The following is a 16,636-nucleotide window of genomic DNA, read 5'->3' on the forward strand; positions in this document are numbered from 1 at the left end:
GGCATTCGATTAGCGGGTAAGATAGTGTCACAATATAAGGCTTTACACAAACAGATTGGCTTCTCATATTTTTATTAAATCAATGGGGACAGAGAGATAATATTACTTTACATAAAGGTAGCAACAGGCAAATAAGTCAATATGATTTTAGATTCAGCACTAATAGAAATGTTACTGAGCTCACCCATAAAGACACATAGGAAGCACATCTTGCATTCTCTTTTTTCTCATCTTTTTACTTATATTGGCCAATCACTGCTCTGCAAATAAACATTTATTACAGTGGATTTCAAACTTCCATGTTTGAGACAAACTCTTTAACACTAGAACTTTGGGAGTCACCCTTGAAAGGATTTTTAAAAAGTCAAAATAGCACTACACATAGAAGGAATAATCATATTTTCTAGAGGAATTCCTCTCAGTGCATATTCCTATAAAACTACAACTTCACAGGATTTATGTCATCACCTTCAACAGTGTGTCACTGAATGTAACATAGTGTCAGACTAACATGTCTTAGTACTTCGGAGGCAAATTCCTGCACATGACAGCTACTTCAGCATTTTTCAACATTTGGTTTCACATCTATGAAGAATATGGTAAATAGCAGAGGTGAGAACCACTGATGAGTACAAAATCCTGTAGTAAGTTTCACGCACTCTTTTAATGTATTAGTTTGAGGACAATTACATAAAGGACAATACAAAATAAGGAATAGATTTATACACAAGGATACTAGCAAGTAGATATTTGTATCTATGGCCAATCAAAAGGATTCTGGGATATTTTTAATGTTGAGAGACAAAGGCAAGTCTTAACAATGTTAATACTGTCATTGTAGGCCCAAGACACTGGCAAGAGAAAGCAGGGAGTAAGGAGAAGATTTCAGAGTAAATGAAAAGGAAAAACAGAGTGTAGGAGGAGCCAGTGACTTATAACCAAGAATTAATTTAGGGACGTGCATTGCCATTAGTTGTATAATGTTTCCATTTTGTGATTGAGAAGCTGGTTTAGTGCAATTTGATTCTCCTTGGTTTATAATATTTAATGTATTTATACTAAGCTAAGTTAAATGTAGAGGATTCAAAGTCAAGCCAGCAGAGGCATGATCTGAAGAAATGAAGTTGTGTTCAATTTCATGAAATCAGGAGAAAAAGCTATAGAATAAATCATCAGTTATTTTGAAGAACAGATTGTAATGGAGGAATCATATATATTCACTGCGATCCATTCATGGATGATTACACATGCTTATTGTTTGGCATCGTCTCAGTTCACACCTGTCCCTCCATAATGTCCTGTTTCACTCTCACAAGTGTTCTGGTTTGCGTGATTAAAGAATGTAAACATCCTACTCATAAACTTAAGTTATAGCAACATAGATTTTTATTCAAAATTAGGAAGAACTTTTCATGAGTTAAAATTTTCCAATAATGGAAGTAATTGCCTTAAGAGCCAACAGAAATAGAAGTCCTCAAGCAGATGTTAACAAATTATTACGTATGAGTTTGTTTTTTTTGGGGGGGGGGGGGCTAAACCAATAATGGTTAGAACAGCAGACCTATCAATTTTAATTATAAAATTGTCAATATTTGGCTATTTCAGAGTTACAAAAATGTCAGTTTCATATGGTTCAATCTAATACAACAATGTCCACCATTACTCTAGAGCAGCCGTGGGCAAACTACGGCCCGCGGTCCGGATCCGGCCCGTTTGAAATGAATAAAACTAAAAAAAAAAAAAGACCGTACCCTTTTATGTAATGATGTTTACTTTGAATTTATATTAGTTCACACAAACACTCCATCCATGCTTTTGTTCCGGCCCTCCGGTCCAGTTTAAGAACCCATTGTGGCCCTCGAGTCAAAAAGTTTGCCCACCCCTGCTCTAGAGTCTGTTTTATGTTTAGAGTGCTATAAAAGTTATACTTATATTTGAAAAGTAACCTACAAGTTGTTTTATTTTAAAATCTTCAAAGTTCATTAGGAAGGATAACAATTAAAATACCTTTTTATTTTATACAATATTAACAAAAGATTCATGAGCATAAGTCAGAAGGATAGCACTGAAAGTCTAGAGACAAGTTGGATGTATTTTGATGCCAAACTTTCATGAAATGTCAGAGCTATACACTAGAACTTCCTGTCAGGGATATGATTTCCAGAAAAGAATTTAGAGTACGTTTTTTTAAAAACAAAGTGTTTTAATAAAGTCTGAGAATGCTATAAAAGCCATGTTGAATTAACTGTGATTGATAGCAGTTAAGATTAGTGAAAAGCTTTCAAAAGTAGACTACTATTTATTGATTTGGAAGATTGCATTGTAACCATATTTTCCAAACAATAACATTCTCAGGACCCATGTGGAAAATTACACTGATGCAATGGCAGCTTCCAAGCATACTAACTGACAGACATTCCCAGGATTCAAAGGACAGAATTCTAGACTCAGTCCTAAAGTAAGGTGCTTGAATCACATGGTTATTGAACAAATGCAAAAGCACAGCAAGAAGCCAGGGGAAAAGAGTTGAGGATAGGTTAACATACTCAGGATAGGTATCAGAGGGGTGGAGGGACTAACTCATCTGAATCCTGAATTGCATAACCTTGGTTATGTCCTGTCTCTCTTTCTGCCTCTCTGCCATATCAGCCTTTCTTACTGAAGATGTGGTTATAAGTTGCAATGAATAAGAGGGCTCAGGGAAGGACATTACCTGGAGCCAACACATTCTTATTCTGTTAGAGGCATTTAGGGGCAGGACCTGGCCAATTGCTATCATTTTCACATGACCTTCTAAATAGCCTTGCCTTTACTCTGCACATGTGGGGCAGAACATACATGGGACCAAAATAGAACTGTTATGCATGTCACAAGTGGATGGCTGACTTAGTAATGATGTACCTTTCAACCTGGTGGAGGCATGATTTATATCTCGTGACTTGTTCTTTCCATATGTTTCAGTCTACAAGCAATACTCCTGTTTATTCCATTCTCTTTATGATATATTCATTTATTATATCTATAGGATAGATAGATATCTATATCTTTCAAGTTACTAATTTATTTTCTATCACACTTCTTTTGAATTATACTGTTTCACAAATCCATTTTTACTTCTTCTGAGTTTTATCCTTTCCATTTCTTTGTCTTGTTTTCCATATAGCAAAATTGGATATTCATAAATACTATGGCAAATGTACATTGCAGATCCACGGGAGGAAGGTAGGAGAGAAAAATAAGGCTAAAAGGCTGAGTGTCCCCATTTCAACTTCAATTTGAATAGTTATGATTTGTACTTTTACTATTTTACACACTGAGTGGTCAGATTATTATGACCACCTGACGTTTGTAGGCAAATTAGCTATAATTTCACGCTGAAGTTGCTAGAGGGCCAGACCATTATAAATAGGGAAGCAGGTTGTTTACCATGACAGTAGAAGTGATTTTTTTTTCCTGAAGATATGGGTAAACAATGCGATTTAACAGCCTTTGAAGGTGGGATATGAGAGCTTGAATAACAAGTATCTTCCATGGGTCCTAATAAAAGAATCTGAAAGCCAGTGCTGCAGACGGTTATTTAATTTATTATTTCATACTTAGGTTTGATTAGTAATTCCATAATTGTAAATGAAATTTTAAACATATAATTACAACATTGTTGAGGGTTGAAGGGAACATTGCTACAGAAATTGAAGAAAATATATGAGCCTATTATTTCAAACTCTGTTACATAGGCATCCACTCCTGATGAAAATGCTAGTGGTGAAATTTGCTGAAAATCAAACTTCATGTTTAAAGTGAATGATAGCTAAATAAAAGTATCTTCACAGATGAAAAACCTGTGGTTTAAATAAATTAAGTTGCCCAAGATTATGTCCATTATTTTATTCATTCATTAAACTATCCATTCTTTCATCATTCTAAGAAGAATTACTTAAATGCCAGACAAGGTTCTAAGAGCTAGTGATACAAAGATGAATCGACCTCAGCTCAAACAATTCAGCCTGGTAGGGAAGACAGAGAAGTAAAGCATCTGTTAAAATCCAATATAACTCTTCTGAAGGGGTCACCTTTGGAGACCCAGAAAAGCAGGGTGGAGAGGCACAGTGAAAGAAACTTCATAGAGGAGTTCAAGACTGAGCAAGAATTAATGGAGGTGAGGGAATAATTGGGATGAGGATAGGAGAGACACACTAATTGTAGACAGAAGAAAATAGCATTATTGAGGGCCTAAACGGGAAAACAGATGTGGAATCCACATGGAGAATTACCAGGAAATGAGACCTAGACAAATCTGTTTATGAATGACTTTTATGCTACAAAATGAAGATTAGCTTTTAATCTGAAGTTGAAGAAGAGAGGCCTGAAGAATTTTAAGTAATAGAATGGCATGTTCATGTGATCATGTGTGCAATTTGAAAGATAATTTTGGAAAAGAGGTGTGGCAAGGACGAGACTAGATTGATTAATAGCCATGAGAATAGCCTAATTAGGAAGGAGAGTGGTGTAGGGAGTGGAGGAGATTCTCAAGGTATCTAGCGAGCTGCTGAGATTAGATCACATCTGCAGAATTCTAAATAGCATAGTACAGTTTCTAGGTCTTCAATACCGCCACTGTCACAGACCAAGTACTGGCTAATACCACACACCTCTGTTAATTATGTTTTGGCTTACACTTCAGTTCTGGAACTTGTGTGTTAACTGTTTAACCATTTCACTTGTTACATCAGAAATGTTTTCCCCAAGCTTAGCTTTCTGCTATGAATTTTAAGACACATTTGTGAAATATTATTAGTTTTCTTTATTAATATCACTGTTGCCTCTTACTAAGACATAAAGCAAATTATTAGCAAATATGAAGTGCTATGTCTGTTATATAGACTAGTTATTTTTCAAAGTAATTTTTATCTGTGTTCATTTTTAAACATAAAGGACTGACTATTTTCCCTCAACCTACAAAACTCCTGAAATGTGTATCATAGTTCCCACACATGCTAATCGGAAGATAGGAGGTTTCAAAACTCCTCTCTGTAGTATGTGGTAAACATCTTTTACTGAGGCCATTGCCTTCTTGGTCTCTACAGGCATTCATTTTTGTTCCTCCTGACAAAACCACTCTATGGTGTATGTTATTTTAAATGGTGTTAGCAGTCCAACTCTTTGCCTGCTCGACATTTCATGTTGCAGCTAAATCAGCTTGGAGAATTGGAGTTTCCTTTCTGGGTTCTTCTCTTCCTGTTCTGCATGGCCCACACAGGAGTTTCCCTCTTCCTCAAATACATCAAGCCTGCCTCTTGCTCAGACTCTTCTTTTGTGTTGTTTCCCTGTCCAGAAACATACTTCACACCAATAATTCACATGGCTCAATCTTTTACCTCCCTTAAGTCCACGTTCAACTGTCCCCTTCTCAGTGAGGCTTTCCCTGGACAGTCTACTTAAAGTTGGTGCCCTGGATCAATCTTATTTTTTTCAATAACACTTAAAATTTTCTAACAGATTTTATACTTCATTTATATCTTGTGTTTATTTTTTAACCTCTCTTCCCCATTAGAGAATAATGTCTTTGAGGTAGGGATTTTTTATCTTGATTTCTTTCCTCTGTTCTATATAGGGAAGTGTATGCATGTATCTGTATGGTTATTAAATATTAACAAGCACATACTCTATAGACAAAATTGAACATGAAAGGAAGGTAAACATGTAAGTTGAAAATTTTAAAAAAATCAACATCTGTGGCATCTCGTTCTGGTGTGCTGGGCACTTTTTCAGTTTTAACCCTGAAAATCCTGTGTCTTGGGAACCCTCTAGGCCTTGGGCAAACTGGGACAGTTGGTCAACTTTTATTTCTGTCTCTATGTGAGATGGCCATGCTACTGCTGACACTATTATGTTTTCAATAATTATTAATAAGATTGTGGGTGTTTACCCCACGCAAAGGCCTGAAGGCTTCCACCTTTAACTGATAAGTTTAGAAATGTGCCATTTCTTTGATGTTCTGTCATGATTTGCAGAACATGTGTTTCTGTCACTAATACTTTTCATGTTATTATGAAGGAAGTACAACACTAACTGATTCTAACTGATTCTGACACTAATCTGCTCAAGTCTTTTCACCAACGTGGCCTCAGTTTATTCTTCCATAAAATGAGGAGAGAACAGATGTTAAGCCTCATTCTTTCCACTACTAACATTCTAGGGCTCTTTTCTATGGGATTTCTTCTGACTTGCCATTGAAATTGTTTCTTTAGCTTTGGAGATGGCTTAGCCACTGCTACCCCATCAACTGGATAATTTGTCACCTGGGGAAAAAGCAGAAAACTTCTCCAACCACAGAAGGTTGGAAGAATTTTAGTTCCTTTATCTCCTCTGTGTTAGGGCCTTTCTTATCCTGTCCCAACTGAGATTTCAAAATGAAGAAAAGACTGATATGGCTCTGAAACATTTTGCTTCTAAAGTGGTGTTTCCTGCTGAATTAATTTGTTTTTTTTTTTTAAAGTACCTAATGCCTTTTGAACAATTTAAAATTTAATTTGAATTTAATAATTTACCAGCAATTTTCTCATAATACATACATGTGCATGACTAAAATTATATATATATATATATGAGACTGTGAACTGTGTATGTCTTTGTGTGCCTAGATTAAAGAAAACCTGACAGTTCCTTACGTATTTTCCTTATCTCCCAAATACTTATGTTACCTTTTCATTAGTTTAAACCTAGGAGATAAATAGGTAGTTTTATCTACATACAGCTCTTATATTTGGATCAAAAAGTGTTTTGAGGAAAAAATGTTAGCAAAAGGAAATGTCACCATTTGCAACTAAACACTTTACAGATAAATGATTCTTAGGTATTGGGAAATCTCTTCCTTTGACTTCTGATCCCCACAGCGGCTCAGGAAAGAGAACAGGTGTTCAAATCAGATTGGATTCAGTTTTTTGCTCTACTGCTCACTAATTACTGGGGGAATCAGGTTAGCCCTCTGATCCTCGGGTTAGGCAGATGTCTGCAGTGTCTGCTTCATTCAGCTCAAGCCTTTTCCAAGTTGTTGTAGGACTAAATAAGGTCATGCTTGTAACATACCTAGAAGAATGCCAAGTACATAGACCATTATTATTATGTTGGGAAGATAAAATTTCTCCTCTGCCCTCTGGGTCCTCCTGGCTGGTCTAAGAATTAAATTGACTTGAGACAGTTTAACAGGAGAAAATAAAATTTAATTTCATATGTACAGGGGCTCCATCAGACTGTGAAGCTCCCGGGAAGTCAGGCAATCAAGGTTTATAGGCTATTCTGAGCTAAGGAGAAGCAGGTCATGGGACCATGGGAAACAAATGTTTGGTAAACAAATGTTTGTTGTGTCCGGCAAAGACAATGGGACACAAACAGAACTTTGAACAAGCAGGGCTTGCTAAGTATGCCCCTCACCCAGGCTGTCACCCCTCACTCATATTCTCTGTATTATCTAAATTCTTTTAGGCAGATAAGGGGGAGGTAAAAGCTCTTGTAGAGTCTTTTGGGCTCCAGTTGTTTTCAGCTTAAAATAATCTGCAGGCCGGTAGATGAGTGGATTAAAAAACTGTGGTACATTTATACCAAGGAATACTATGCAGCAGTGCAAAAAGAAGAATCTCTTACCCTTTGAGACAGCATGGAGGGACCTGGAGAACATCATACTAAGTGAAATAAGTCCATCAGAGAAAGACAAGTATCACATGATCTCACTCATATGTGGAATCTAAGTAACAAAATAAACTGATAAACAGAGTGGATCCAGAGACATGAAAGCATGGAACAGAGTGCAGAATCTTGGAGGGAAGGTTGGAAGGGTGGGTGGGTGGGAGGCAATCAACCAAGGAACTTGTATGCATATATGCATGGCCCATGGACACAAACAATGGGGTGATGAGGGCCTGAGGCGAGGGGCAGGGGTGAACTGGAGGGGGTCAATGGGAGGAAAGAGAGACATATGTAATGCTTTAAACAATAAATGATTATTTTTTAAAATAATAATTACCTATAGGCCACATGGCACATTCTGGGGAGACTCATTCTGAACCCCTAGAATTATTAGGCCTGTTTATAGGTAACGAAACCAAAGGTAGAGAAGGTTAACTGATTTGTGCAGCTGACAAAACTGTAACCTGTGGAGCCAGGACTTTCTTGAGCCTTTGGCATTTTGCCTTCATTGGCCCCTTTTGCCAAAGGGGGAAAAACCCAATGGGCTTCATTATGACATATGCCTTACTGTTATATATTCAGTTTTTGTTCATATTTCGAAGGAAATGAAGATTAGAACATTTCCGTGGACCTAAACTTATCATGGGCTCTAGGTACTGTGCCCACCGTGTCTAATGATTAAATCAACCTTACGTTAGAAAAAAACTGCTTCCTATGAGACAAACAATAAAAATTATGGATCCTTCTATCTCTATGTTTGGTCTTGCAATTCAAAAACTGTTCTAGTGAGGTCTTCCAGCTACCCCCACAGTGCCTCTCAAAAGGTACTATAGTTAGCTTCTCAACCAAATTAGATAAAACCGGGACACCTGCCAACTCCTATTGCCTCACTCTCTGTGAGTGATGGATAGGATTGTACAAATTTAAAAGTTCATGATAAAAAAGTTAATATTTTAAACGTAAAATACAATAACTCTTCTACGTCAGATAATAAGATCTAAGATTAATTGCAAACAAATGAGTACTAGAAAATGTTGTGGTAGTTCATCATGTCTTCTCCAGAAGTGGTATCTATGTTGAGTGTTCCCAAACAGTATCACAGTTGGTGCCTGGAATAAACATAATCAGGAGAGAAAGGGAGCCCAGAGTCGTGCATTTTTAAACCTGGAGGCTTCATGTAGTCATTCCTGTGAGAAAGAGGAAGTCTGTAGCAGTTCCTTCATGGTATTTGGGTTCCAATCTGAAGACGCCGTAGAATATAGGAATTCAAAGCTTGAACTATATAAATCACTGGATCATCCTCAAGAAACAAGCTAAATAAACATGACAATCTCAGGATAAGTGACCCTTCTTTGCTGGGTAATTCTTGTGTGGCGTGACCCACTGAGTTTCCTCGGACAGGAAGGTTTATGGATGCGGGGAATAAAAGCTCATGGGAAAATGCCTTCTGTAACCTTTTCCCTGTTACTTTTCTTGACTGCTGGGAGCTTTATTCTCAGCAGCGTAAGTGTGTCTATGACATACAATCCGATACAGATTTTAACTACTCAATTATACGAACATGGACCTCAAACAAATAATCCACTTCATTAAAACAACATCAATAATCTTTCTGATGCATAAAAATGATATTTCAGACTGAGAGAAATGTATTAGTACAGACGTAAGCTTAGGCATCTGAATCCTTAGACCCAGAAACTGATTTCAAATTGAAGGTCATTTACATTAATCATTGACATGTCAGCTCAGAACTTGTAAATTTGTCAGCTCTAAAAGCAGTTCTACGTTATAAAGTTGCTCAGTAAAACCCTCCAAATGTAGGATGGAGGCGTTTATTGCCATTCATTATTATGCTCATTTGGGGTTTGCCTTTTTAAAAATCAATTAAATGAGTTAGTGTGCTCTGAAAGGGTGTACTTAATTCTGCTTCAAATAGATCCTGATTATTATCAGTTTGAAACTAAGGAAACAAATGTTTATTATAATTTAACTTAGATTTATTTAACTTTTAAAAATATTTTTTTATTAATTTCAGAGAGGTGGGGAGATGGAGAGAGAGATAGAAATACCAACGATGAGAGAGAACCATGCCACAACTTGGGCATGTACTCTGACTAGGAATTGAATCTACTGGCCTGGCTGATTTATTAAACTTTTTAAGAGTTTGTTTGGGAAGACTATGACGCCTTTCCTCAAGATCTACTCAGGCGTGTTCAAACAAGTTAATTTGCTTTGGAAACATGCACAGCTACATGTTAGGAACCATAATAAGCACTGAACAGTCCAAACAACAACAGCAGAAACACACCAGAAAGCAAGCAAGCAAGGAAGAATGTAAAGAAAGAGCGAGCAGAAGACAGTGTGGGAATTGTTTAAGAACAAGGGTTATGGAATCAGGTGGCCTGAGTCTGAATACTTTCTCTCCCAATAACAAGAAACAAAGGCATGAGAAAATGACTTAACTTCTCTCTGCCTTAGTGTCCTCATCTTACAAGTAAACATTGGGTGATAATGGTCCAACCTCGTAGGGCTGTTAAGAAGATCAAATTGGTTTATTCATGTTAAGTGCTTAGAATCATGCCTGGCACTTCCTAAACCCTCTATAACTGAATAGCCCTGCTGCCAAGGAACTCAGTGTATCAGGAAAACAGCAAACTCCAAACACAGATACATGGCCACATGGTGCAATAAATACTACGATATAAATCTGAGCAAAGTGCTAGAAGAGGCACAGAGTTGATACCAGATGGAAAAATACTGTGGTGATTAGGAAATGGAGGTGATGAGGGATTAAAAACATCACTGCAGGATAAAATAAAGAGGGAGAGATTTATACCGAGAAACTAAGAAAGACCAAATTTCAAAGAAGAGGTTACCTGGAAGCATATTAAAATTTTAGAAAGCGTGCAGGTAAAAGAGCATGAGCAAAGGATTGGGGATATGAAAATATAACATAGATAAAAAAATGGTGATTGGTTAGGTGTTCTCCAGGCAGGGAGTGGCTCATTCCAGGGATATAAGTCTGGAAAAAATGGTTGGGATCAGGCTGTCAATATCTTCTCATGAACATAATGCTCGCTAGGAAGCCATTAAAGGATTTGCATGCAAAGGTGACATCATTGCATCTGTCCTTGAAAAGATAACTCTGAATAGAGTTATGTGCACCAAAAACATGGGAGAGTCAAGTAATTGCAAGGAAAAGGGAGGTGGCTAAGAACTGGTGAGAGGCAACCAACAAACTTCCCTCCACTAGAAGTAAGAATTCCAACACTGTTCATCACAATCAGAGTGCCCACTGCATACCCCACTTCTGTCTCCTTTGATCCAGAATTCTAGAGCTCAGGCTCGGTGGGGCCGAATGCTGCTGTGGGAGAACTGCTTAGAAATCTAATATATGTCATTTTACGATATTATAATAGTCCATGTATTTCTTTGATGAATGTACTTAATTCAATGGAGCTATCTTTGAAATGCATAGTGGAGCAATTTAAGTTAAAGTGAAGTCTGGAACCTAACATTACTTAGATAAAACAGTGTTAGTTATAAAGATAGTTTCTTCCAGACTCTAAAACTATTTAGTAATTACAATACAAAATGGACACTGTAATAATGCATTCTTACTCTCAGGGGTTATATTTTTGCTTTGACTTAGTAAAGCATTACTCTGAGGCTCTATTGAAGAGAGTAATCTTTGTGGTCTATTTAAGTACATATCATCTCTTCAAATCTCAAGTGGAAGCTCATAGTGTAGAAACATGTTAAAGACTCTGACAGCTTTTCTTTGAAGAAAGTGTCTTGAGTAGTTATTGGGTATTTAATATGAATTTAATATATATATATTATCTTTTTAATTTGAATTATTTCAATTTCAGAAAGTACTAAGAGCTATTTGTACAAGCATTCAAATTTCTCAGAAGTCTTTTCACTTGGGTGTTATTAATGTTAATTATTTCTGCTGCGATTTGATATATATGAAGTGGTGATATTCTCATTCAAATTCATAGTGATCCTAATAGCCAAAAAGGGAGGGGGGTGAGGGTGGGGGAGGACATGAACTTTCTGCAATGCTCAAAAACTTGTTGGCAATATAATTCTTTAGTGTTTTCATATTGTAGGTTGACTTCCTAGTCTAAAGAAAGGCCAGTGAATTTGTGATGATTCATGTAGTGTTGTTCTTTAAGCATTTCCCCTATATATATTAAGATTATTTAAAGCAATGAATGGATTTCAGAGATGATTCCAAGTATTGATGTCATCTAAGTATTTAGACTGCTAGTTCTGTTCTCTCTTGTTTCCAGTCTTTTCTCATTTTTTCCCCTCCCTCTCTCCCTTTCTGTATATCTTTTTAATTTCCCCCTGGCTCTCTCTCTCTCTCTCTCCTTTCTAAGTAGCTCAGAGAGCTATCATTTCATAAGAACCATCTATACTAATAAAAGGGTAATATGCTAATTAGACTGGACATCCTTCTGGACAAAGCCAGGGTGATGGGGGCCAAGGCAGAGGCAGTTAGGGGCCGCCAGCCAGCAGGGGAGGGCAGTTAGGGGTGACCAGGCAGGTGGGCAGAGTGGTTAGGGATGATCAGGCAGGCAGGCAGGTAAGCGGTTAGGAGCCAGTGGTTCTGCATTACGAGAGGGATGTCCGACTGCTGGTTTAGGCCTGATCCCATAGTCAGATATCCCCTGAGGGGTCCCAGAATGGAGAGGGTGCAGGCTGGGCTGAGGGAACCACCCCCCGCCCCTGTGCACAAATTTTGTGTACCAGGCCTCTAGTTTATCATAAAGATGATTGGATCATAAGAAATAGGTGAGAAGTTTCTATTTTAGTATTAATAAACTAATAATTATAAATTAGTATTAACAAAAATCTTCAAGATATTTTTCCTTTTCAAACAGATGCAAGAATGTATTTAGCATAGGATATATATCTCTAAGGGAATATATGCTATCTCTTGTTTTGTTTAGTTTTTGCCATGTAGCCTATTTTGCTACAAAATCATTCCTTTGCTACAATTAAATTCTTCTGTTTCTGGAATTTCAGCAATTTTGTAAAATATTTTTGTATTTTTTTAAGGTTCAATTGTTTCTTAATATCAACACTCTGCAGGGTATTTTAAAAACTTTTGTTCCAATCAAACTGACCTTTAGTTGTTTTCAAATTGTGCAACTCTTACATGTTAGATATTTATCCCACTCAGGCTTTCCTATCCTGGAATATGAACAACTCTTCATAAAGTTGTTGGTAAACTTAGTATTTCTCCAAACTCCTATAACTCAATGCAACTTGAAAATATTGCAAACAAATAATTTTAAGGAGGAGAATCATTTGAAATCAAAATAAAATTTTATTAAATGTTTTCTCAATTTTTTTACTTTAAATATTACATTAAAGGAACTTCACTGAAATCATGAGTTGTCATAGAAACAGCATTGCTCCTAAACACTGCCTTAAATAAAACCTTTTTCAAAAAAAAAATAAACTATAAAATTATTTTTGAGAAATAAATGCCTTAGGCAATTTGAATTTGATAGTAATGATTTTAATATCAGTGAATACATGTAAAATTCAGATGAGGATGATTAATGCTTTTAATAAAAGCCACATAAAACATGTAGACATGAAACCTAGCCATTCAGAAGTGATTGAAATACTTTTCAATGTTTCTAAGTTTTACAATTTTAGTTTAAAAGCTGGATTTATTTTATGAGAACAAGAAAAATCAGAATAAAATTTATTTTTTTAAATGACAATCATTTTGGCCTAAAGTTTTATGACATACAAAATATACTTATATGTATCATCTTCCCTGTACTATGAGTATCAAGACAAATTCAGAAATTGATTCTTTTTAGCTGTTGATATGGATATATTGCTGTCTTAAAAGATTGGAATAACTATTTATTTTAGTGTAACTCAGCTATTGATATATCTTGCAATAGAATATTCACATATATACATTTAATTGGCATTAAATTATGTTTTTTTGTGTGTATGAGAAATACTGGCTCATATTAAATATTCATGTGACTTAAAACACAAGGCCTCTACTTATCCATTTTGTTTTCCAAATTTGATTTGTGTATTTATTTTACCAAGTGCATTGGCAAGTTAGTAAACTGTATTTTTTATGTATACTTCAGAAAAGCAAGAATTAGAACATATATATTCTAATATAGAGCAATCAGTAAGTGAGTCTACATTTATTTGCATTCCATAAGTATATTTGATTTACATAGTATGTATTTCACACCAAATAATTCTGGATTTATAAAATACAATTAGGCTTCTAGCATTGATAAATACTGACAGTTTAAATAATTAACTGATTAATTTTTAGAAAACAGGTGAAATAGAAGCATAACTGAACTCAATGTGCCTTCTATGCCATAAGCCAGCTTTTATTTTTAGCTTTCAGTGTAAAATACATATCACTTTCCCATATGTAATTGTGAGAGTAGTTGTCAAAGCGCATTTTTGCCTCTTCAAGTGTTCATATTTAACTACCATTACTTTATAGTTATCTCATTGCAACTCTTAGGCCCAGACAAATGAAATGTTCTGTTCAAGTATTAAGTTTTGATTAATTTATACCTCACGTATTTGAAATACACTAGGTTAAACTGCCGACTTTTAAGAACGATTTTAAAGTTCTCACTTTAGATTTGGCTAATGGTTTCCTTGACTTAAGATGAAATATATATACTATTTAACTAAATGTAGCAGCTATGTGTTTCTTACAAAATCTTATCTAAAATAAATTCTTTCTGCCATATCTCAAGCCAACTCTTACAGGCAACTTCTCTAGTCCAGCTGGCAATTGGGTAGAATACATATGCAATTAAAAGGAAAGCTAACCATTTTAAGGCGGTGATTATTACTTTAATATTCAACAATAAGTTGAATGTCCTTGTCTTAATGTCTATGAAATAGTTTATTTCCTACTTTCCTCAGTTTATTTCCCTGTTTCCATTTTCCTTGGAAATGAAACATGAAGTTTGACTATCTGGGTATCTCATTTTAATTTTGTTTCAGTATTTTATATTTGAGTCCCTTTGTCTTGGAATAGATTCAACTCTAATTACAGCCTAATTAATTAGCCTACCACTGCTTCATAGATGCAGGCAGAGACATGAAACTCCTGAGTCAGAGCAAAAAGCTTAATCACTCAGGGCCCTGCGTGCAGCACAAGGATAGCCTGTGCATCTGCTACCCTTGCCCTCAAGTCCCATGGAAGCAATACAACGGTGGACTGAGACGGACACTGCCCATGCAGTGACTTTGCATCACAGCTGAGGAACCCTGAGCTTGGGGAACCCACATTTCTATGGCAGATAATAGGCAAGCCTGCCCTTTGTCCCCAACAGAGACATTACCTCATCTCTCAAGGTTGTTTACTTCAAACACCACCTGAGAAATAGCCTGGGTTAAAAACCTCCTAGGTCCTGCAGTCTTGGCATACCCAGTAGGACACATTGGAGTACTAGAGACCTGAAGGGGCCTCTATCACATGACATATGTGCAGATATTGTAAATATTTTGACATGCATACCCTATTTTAGGTAGGTCTGTGTGCACATTTCTTAACTTTTTTTGGTATATGACTAATTGAATGTGTATATGACAAACTCGGTACTTACCAGTCCACTTCCCTAATCCAGATTATTTCATAGAACGTTAGCATCAAGTAAAGTATTAACATCAATTGATTAATGTTCAGATTCATTGCCTTAAAAATAAACTCATAAAGCTCAGTAAAGTTTATATGCAGGGATGACAGGGTCTTGGCTGTGACTTTATATGCAGAGTGAGAGTAGATGGCGGTGACTGATTATACAATGTCAGTGTAAGGCTGATACTTGAAACACCTCAAATGAAATGATTCATTTGTAGCATGCATGCGTGGAAAAGCATGCCAAATTTGCAAAGAAAAAAGACTTATTCTTTGATACCACTCTGTTAGATATTTCCATCTCCTTTTCACTCTCTTCTGTAGTTTTCATACTCCAAACTGGTATCAATTTTCCCATCAGTTGATAATCAGGCCCTCAAAGATAGCTTCTAAATGTGGCCAATCACCCAACTTTCAGTTATTATCTAAGAAATTGGATTTAATCAGTTTGAGACATTTAGAGAAAAACAAATGTCTAGAAACTGCTCCTATTTGTGGCCATTGTTAAAGGGTTAGAATATTTAAGCCCTTATCTCCATTTACAGATACTAGAAAAAGAAGAAAAATTTGATGATCACTTTGAGAAACAGCAGGTTAGATTGTAGAAGCAGTGATTAAGATGGCACAAATTATCTCAAGTGGTGCTGAGAGATGTCAGAGTTTAATGGAATCATTTCTAGAGTCTCCAGAAGACAGGATCTACATGTTTCCAGTGCATTTTCCCCCCCTTCAGATGATCCCAGGAAGAACGTGTTATGTTGTTAACTGCTTTTTATTAATATTGCTGGAAAAAGCAAAAGCAAAATGGCCATCCTTCACTACAAACCAAACTTAAATTTGTCATAATTTATAAGACCAAAAAGAAGCTATTTAAATTACAGGGTGGGAACAACCAGAACAATTTCTTGGATTTAAAAAAGTCAGGTTCGCCCAGCCGGCATGTCTCAGTGATTGAGTGTCAACGTATGAACTAGGAGGACATGGTTTGATCTGGTCAGGCCACATGCCCGGGTTGCAGGCTTGACCCCCAGTAGGGGGCGTGCAGGAGGCAGCAAGTCAATGATTCTCTGTCATCATTGATGTTTCTATCTTTCTCCCTCTCCCTTCCTCTCTGAAATCAATAAAAATATATTTAAAAAATCAGGATCAGATTATTGTAGGGTAGGGAGTAAAGACAGGTGGGTGAGTCAGCTGGTCAGGGTAATACTGGTGGTAGTGGGGGTAGCAGTAATGTTCTTACAGCTGTTTACGGGGGGCCTTTACCCTGGTCTCTGGTCTGGCCTTTTT

At 36.4% G+C, this 16,636-nt stretch overlaps 1 protein-coding gene across 1 annotated transcript in view; it reads left to right on the forward strand.

Annotated features, from left to right (window-relative positions):
• The first annotated feature begins 3,204 nt into the window (after window positions 1-3,204).
• PDE1A (phosphodiesterase 1A) overlaps window positions 3,205-16,636 on the forward strand; it is a 158,319-nt gene continuing 144,887 nt past the window's right edge. Inside the window, exon 1 of the mRNA XM_070422633.1 lies at window positions 3,205-3,222. The gene's annotated coding sequence lies outside the window, so the exon portion shown is untranslated. The remainder of the gene's footprint in view (window positions 3,223-16,636) is intronic.

Source organism: Myotis yumanensis, unplaced genomic scaffold (genome assembly GCF_028538775.1).
Source record: "Myotis yumanensis isolate MYYU_CA2020_CCGP unplaced genomic scaffold, mMyoYum1.0.hap1 SCAF_8, whole genome shotgun sequence".
NCBI classification, from domain to species: domain Eukaryota; kingdom Metazoa; phylum Chordata; class Mammalia; order Chiroptera; family Vespertilionidae; genus Myotis; species Myotis yumanensis.